The 7,242-nt window shown below is 47.9% G+C and overlaps 1 long non-coding RNA gene across 1 annotated transcript; it reads right to left on the minus strand.

Annotated features, from left to right (window-relative positions):
- Positions 1-246: 246 nt before the first annotated feature.
- Positions 247-3,267, minus strand: LOC147709338 (uncharacterized). Its single transcript, XR_015296546.1, has 3 exons — positions 3,169-3,267; positions 2,289-2,414; positions 247-493 (listed from the first exon to the last, which is right to left on the minus strand). It is a non-coding gene; the product is annotated as an uncharacterized LOC147709338 (long non-coding RNA).
- Positions 3,268-7,242: the final 3,975 nt, after the last annotated feature.

Genomic DNA, 7,242 nt, shown 5'->3' on the forward strand with positions numbered 1-7,242 from the left:
CCTCCCTAACCCCAACGATTGTCCTTCAAAAGTCCCCAAAAACCCAACTCCCAATTCCCACCCCCCAAAAGTCTCTAAAAAAGGGGCAAGGGACACTATGGGTGGATGCTGTTCACTTTTTGGGCCAGGGCATCATGCTCCTCGCGGAGCAAGGCGAGCTCCTGCTGAAGGCGGGACACCATCAGGGTGGTGCGGCGCAGGCGTGCCTTCACTGCCTTGCAGGTGCAAGGCCTGTGAGAAGCAGCTGTTGGCCTTGCTGCTCGGCGGTGGCGTTTGCCTTTGGCAGCCCGGCTCAGTCTCGGTGGACCACTGTGCTGGGTCACGGTGGCAGCCGGTGAGGCCACGGAGGACGACGTTGTCGTTGTTGTCGACCGCACACTTTCCACGTCCTCCAGGGCCACCAGCCGCCGATATTCCGCAACAGTGGCCTCGATTCTCCGTTGCCGGGCCGCTCTAGCCAGCTCCTTCCTCCTTGTTCGTTTGGAAGGAGAACCTATATGAAGAAAGAAAGACATAGTCTGTAACCAATGCTCTTTAAGATTAACTCAATCATTCAGCAGAAATGTGTGCTGCAGTACAACTAGCAACTTGCAAGCGCATTACATAACTATTGAGGCCAGTATCTATCTAACCTCACACTTCTTCATCCTTGCTCTAACATTAGTGGGAGTTTAAGGAACAAATTCTATGAGCACTGTGGACTTCCATTGGAGTCGACTATGAAAGTACACCAGTCTTATTCTTCTTCTTGTCTCTTGTTTTGGAAAATTGGTACGTTATTTTCTGCAAGCCGGCATAATGCCAGCGCGGTAAACTTGCACCCGAGAAAAAGAGACGCACGCCATGAGGAGTGACCTAGACTTGCGTTGCCGTTGCGTTACTGTACCCGTCCAGTACATGCAGGTGGTGAATCTCTTACTTTTCTATTACGGGTGGCACTGAGAATACTCTGTTACAACTCAAGGGCTACTGCTTAATTAATTTAACTTTCACCCTACAGTGGAAATGAGTACTAGAAATGGAAAATTGAAGAAGATAAATAATCTGATTATCTATCACTTCACATGGGATGTTTTTGCTTATATATGGGATGACTTTAGGTGCTTTGCTTTTTATTGAGTGACAGGCAGTGATACATCCACACATGAATGACTGAGTACTACTAAACTTATTAAGAGAGGTAGGGAGTGGCCACCATAATAACCGGATCTATGCAGTGCTTGCAATACAAACTACTGCTACTATTTATGGTAGTATTTGGACAAAATTAAAAGTTCTTTTCCTTGCCTTTCCTACACTGGAACGGACGTGCGGGTGCAGTGTTAGTGTTACATGCTCTTCAAAGTTACACTTAGTTCATCCACTGACCGTCTACTCTCTCTAGATCATGGGTACTCACAAACTTTCTCTCAGGGGCTACATTTACAGTGTAGTTTGGGGCCGAGGGCCGCACTGGTGGGGGCGGAGTCAGAGGGGGCGGGGCTAAAGCAAAACGATAACTTGTGACCATGAGGTTGCACACAGGTCCCTGCAGCAGATGCCCTCATCCACTGAGCCACCAGACCCAGCATTTACATACATCTCTCTCCCTCCTGCTGTCCCTCCTGCCCTCCCTCCATCTCTCTCTCCCTCCTGCCCTCCCTCTCCCTCTGTCATCTCACTGTGTGTGTGTCTATCTGTGTCAGCCTTCAGCCCGGGTTGAGACCGCTTCCTCAACGCGCACACACAGACAACAACACCAAAGTACTTAACAGGTCTTTAAAAGACCATTAACATATTATTGAGGCTTTGTTTGTTTTAGCGCCCCTGCTTCTCCACCCTGACAATCACTGCTTGCCCGGCCCCACAGAGCAGAGGCTTAGTTCTATTTCACCTCTTTGTGGCCTTGCATCTCCACTCTGCTCTGTGGGGGCCGGGGGAGCAGTGATTGTCAGAGTGGAGATGCAGGGGCGCTAACAGGTGAAATACAAAAAAGCCTCTGCTCTGTGGGGGCCGGGGGAGCAGTGATTGTCTGCAAGGTCAGCGCACCGCCAACGAAGGCTTGCCGGGCCACCACCGGCCCGCGGGCCGTACTAGGAGTACCCCTGCTCTAGATACACATATGCTATCTAAGAGTCAGATAGTAGCATGATCCAGGTATATGGACACATACAGTTTCTGTGTCACCCACCCAGGCTGTTGTCCTTCCACCCATCATTGCTTCATCATTCACCCAGCCATGCATCTCATATTCTTGCCTTCCCAGCTAGTCTTCAATCTCAATAAGTAAGGAATATATAAGAGCTTACCTCTGGCCGCCACCACCGTCTCAACTCTCACATCCGGCGCCGCCGCCTCCTCCCCTGATGATGAATTGCCCTCCGCCTCCGTGTCGAGCACCACCACCACACTGGCCCCGCCACCAGATGTTCCACCTACAAAGTACATTTAAGAATCTTAGAATAAAGCACTCACTAGTCACTAGTATTTGGTCTAGGAATGAAGACATGTGAAAACAATGTAATTTGTGACTGTCTACGTTAAAGTTAAAAAAAATGTCCCTTTTTCCAGGGAAGGTTGTCTTGCTGCACTTTTTGGCACAACTGATGAAGGCTGATTTTTTAACACGCACCATTTTTCTCCACACAGACAGAAGATGGACTTCTAACAACAAGATCAAGTTGAAACCAGGTGAGAGCTCGGCTCGACCACAAGAAATGTCTTCAATTAATCGTCAGCACTAACCACTTTTCCATTATCAGTTAAACGTTTAGTTTTATTATGACTTCATTTTAATAAATGTGTTTACTTTTAATAAAGCTTTTAAATTTAAATACAATCTGTGTTTTTTGGTCCTCCAGACTAGAGTGACTGAACGAAAGGTTTTGCAATTTTTGCAAGCATGAGTCCAGATAGAACACTTCAAAAGACATTATGGACAATCCCAGAGGACTGCACTAAGTTGATAGAGCTATTGCTGACTAGAATCATGGGAGTTTCGCCAACCGTGCAATCTTAGTTAGCTACACAGACAGACTAATAAGAATAATCTAGTAATACCACAGGGAGTCATAGTAGAGGCAGGATAAGAATTTAGATACAGTCTACAAGAAGAGCAAAGACAATTTTGAAAAAATTCAAATGAGGAACGCTAGGAAAAATAGGTACTAGTCTAAAATGAAAACTTACTGGGGCCAGCAGAGGAGCCCTCGCCTGCCCGATCCTGGCCCTGTTGATGAACAGCATCCGCCGCCTGCTGCTCCTGTGTCCTCCTCTCGCCCCTGGGGGGAGCTGACGTACAACATGAAAGAAAGAACAGAAAACATGGATGATTGTTGCTTGTCAATGTCAACCAAATCAAACATTTCAAAAGAACAATAACAAAATATTTCCGCGAAATTATATTGATTATGGTTACTTTTTATTTATTTGCGGACCTGTGACTTCGAAAGTCACGTAACTCACTAAACAAAGTACTGAAACGTTCACCTAGGACTGGCAGGCAGCAGTCCGCAGGCAAGACGCAAAGTGACAGACAAACTCCATTGTGATTTCAGTCAGATCAGTGACAACACTAACAGTTGCCTGCTACATTACCAGTCATTTAAATAGTCAAACTATCAATCCACCGCCACTATTTTTCTTATTGTCAGGGTTACAAAGGAAGGGGCAGATTTAAGCCCTTGCGGCTCTTTTGCGCCGTTCTTGCGTGACTTTTGTGACGCAGCAGCTAAACAAAAAAGGGCGCCATGGTGCGGCGTATAATATTATAACAACGTGACGCATTTGGGAGATGCATCCCGTTATAAAGCCCTGCGCCATCAGGGGGCGTTCCGGCGCAAGGGAGGGCATTCCTGCGCTGGAACACATCCTAATAGTGGCTGAGGGAAATCTACAAAATATCAATCAGTCACCTTTAGGACAATGATGCGTCACACAAACCCTGCACCTGCTTGAAGCAGACGTACGGCTTGACCCAGCATTGGGGAGATAGGGTACCCCAGAGCATTGATGGAGCTGCGCCATCGTTGCGACGCAACTCCAGCAGTAAAGCTTCGGTGACGTTTTGGGCCCATGGGGAGCCGCATTGCAAATACGGCGCACCATGTTTGGTGGTGGTAGCGGGCCGCACAATTAATGGCGCATCCCTGCTACTTTGCAGGGATGCGACGGTAATTGCAATTCTGCCCCTTAGGGGCATACTTACTTACGCGTTCTGGCGCATCTCCAGAGATGCGCCAGATCAAATGCGTCACGCAAAACTACCCTTGCGACACGGCAGATGTGCCTCATTTACAATGCGGCGCGCCCTGGCGCAAGGGTAGGCACTTGCGTGACGCATCTCGTCACGTAAGAGCGGCGCATCGCTGGAGTCACGTCGCCAACGCAATGCAACTCCAGTAATGCTCAGGGCCACCCAATACTTTACATGCTGTGTCAGTCCTTTCGCCTGCTTCGAGCAGACATAAGGAATTGAATTGACGTAGCAGCGTCGCAGAAGTGCCTGCGTTAAATCTTGTAGATTTCACGCAGGCAATTTTGCGAGGCGCACAGCCGCTGGACCGCCCACCCTGCGTACTAGGAACGCACCCATTGTGGTGCAGGCCCATGGCTTTATAACGTGACGCATCTCCCTAGATGCGTCATGCTGTAAATGACTTGCAGGGATGCGGCACGTTTACGCCGCTGTTGCGTCACGCAAGGCAACGTAAACGTGGCGCAAGGGGCTTGTAAATGTAATCTGCCCCCTAGTGTCTAGCATTACGCAGTTCTGTTAAGTACACTCATACATAATAGTTACTCAGGCCAATGAGACCACGAAATAGAAAACAAATAAGCATAGTAGCAACCCCACTGAGAAGGAGAGCAGTGCACCTGAAATGCACAGAAGATTTTGAAATATAATTTAACTACAATGTAATCGTCATCAGCGGCATTATTGGCTTGCTCCATGTAAAAAACAAATATTTGCAATACAACAACACAGAGCAGGAGAAAACATCATAGTAGTGAGTGATTAAATGCCAATGGCTACTACTACTCACCAAGCCCGGGGATCTCCAAGCCGAGCTGGTCCAGCAGGTCGCGCTCGCGGTCCAGGAGGTCCGTCCAGCGATGGGTGACCTGGCTGTAGGTGCGCTGGACCCCGTAGAGGTGGGATATGGCCCAGCACACCTTCTCCCACCGCTTCCGGCGCTCCCGCATGTTATAGCCGCCGGCCGCGATCCTGCCGCCTCCCGCGATGGTCCTGGGCAGGCGGCGCTGGACGAAGTAGACCAGCGCGCCCACTTCCTCCGGGCTGAATATCTCCCGGCGCGTCACCTGCTCCCCCCTCGATCTCACGCCTGCTGTCCTGCCACTGGGTCCAGCACTACTCCCCGCCGCCGCTGCGGCCCTCAAGTGCCTGGGCAGCTTCACGGCGCCTGGCTTGACCATGGTCTGGGCAGGTAAGGTAGGAAGAAGTAGAAAATTAAGAAAGAATAGGATAGGGAAGAAGAAAAGAAAAGAGTTTACAAAAGTAGTTTAAAAGTAAAGAAAAATAGCAGAAAAGACAAAAATATACAGCTAGGAAAAGAGAGGGATAGATAAGAAGCAAAATCGTAAAAAAAAAACTGAAAACAAGCAAAGGATGGGAAAGATATCAAGAGGATTAAACACCATGCCCAGACACAGGAAATGAATGAAAAACAAGATGGCCGGCGCCCGTTTCCGAGCGCGAAAGTCAGTTCGCGCGAGATTTTCCTCGCGATCTCGTGCGAACCTCTAGATTTCCCGCGCGATCTCGTGCGAACCTCTACTCGCAATGCGCTTACTGCGCGAGATTATACATAGCGGGCGGAAACGGAAATACGTCACGCAAACAAAATGGCCGCGCCCGTACTCGACCTTGGGGTAAATTCGCGTGTTGCGCTGCAAGCGGCTCGCGAATACTGCAAAAAAACTCGCGAAACAACAAGCCGCAAAAAAATAAAATGCTCATTCGCACGAATTGGCGGCTTCCGCGGTCGGTTTCGCACGACGCCGCGCCCCGCGAATAGCGCGAAAAAAACGGCAAAACGATTTCAGCAAAAGCAAAAGCAATGAGCAGGTGCAAAAGGTCAACCTCATGATTTGTAACGATTCTTTGTATTGCTTCCTGAGGGGGCCCTCCAGAATTCGGTTGCCTGCTTGCAACTATTGTGTGACCCTGCTCTGACCTTAACTGTATGCCACAAAGGTCCTGATTTACAGCTAAAGGAGCAGACAAGCAGGTGCCAGGCTGGAACTTTAAATTCTTTCAGTGACACATTAATTAGCCCCTAATTCATTATTGTCAGTTGGGGCAGGGCAGGTGTTGTAACTAATTTTGCAACAATGAAAGCACTTAGCAAGTGCAAAAGATCACTAATCAGGGCGCACTAAGGAAGCAGGTGCCAGCTAAAAAAATATTCTGTGACACATTAATCAGCCCCAAATTAATTCAGGTCACTTGAGGCAGGGAAGGTGTGCTTTGCTTTGCCGAAAATAATGTACACTGGACAACCAGAGGGTGTGGTGATGAAACAGAGGGTGGCATGGGTGGGCCAGAGGGTGGCATGAGTAGTCAGAGAGTGGCAGTGGTGACAGAGAGTGGCAGTGATGAAGAAGAGTGTCCCAAACAGGCTGGACATGTAGAAACAACAAGTTCGCAAAACTTGCGACCCGACAGGTAAGTTCGCAAATTGCGAAATTGTAAAAACCCTCGCGAACTGGCAGAAACACGGGCGAACACAAAAAAAAAAAAAATCCGCAAATTCGCGGGAATTCGCGGATTTTGCGGATTGCGAATCCGCAAATCCGCAAAATTCGCGAACGCGAGATCCGCAAAATTCGCCCATGCTTAGTTTTAATCTAGTATATGTGAGTATTGATGTTTATAAGTGAGTATATGTGAGATTGTAAGAGTTCCTGTTTAAATAAGTATGTGTTTCTATAAGTGATTGTTTAAGAGAGTAAGTATGTGTAAGTTTCCTTAGAAGTAAGGTGGTAGTGTGTGTATAGTTGTATATGCAAATAAATGGATGTTCAATAGTTTATTTGCATGTGTGAGTATGTGTGTGAGTAACTTTTGGATGACTGTCGGTGTGTAACAGGATGTATAGGTGTATCACTACATATGATGAGTGAGTATATGTATGAGTGGCTATATAGAACTGTTGCTGAATGAGAGGATGTGTATATAGCTGGCTGAATTACTGAATTGGTTGTTGTAACTGGTATGGGTATCTCCATTTTTTGGAAAAT

Source organism: Lissotriton vulgaris, chromosome 6 (genome assembly GCF_964263255.1).
Source record: "Lissotriton vulgaris chromosome 6, aLisVul1.2, whole genome shotgun sequence".
Taxonomy (NCBI): domain Eukaryota; kingdom Metazoa; phylum Chordata; class Amphibia; order Caudata; family Salamandridae; genus Lissotriton; species Lissotriton vulgaris.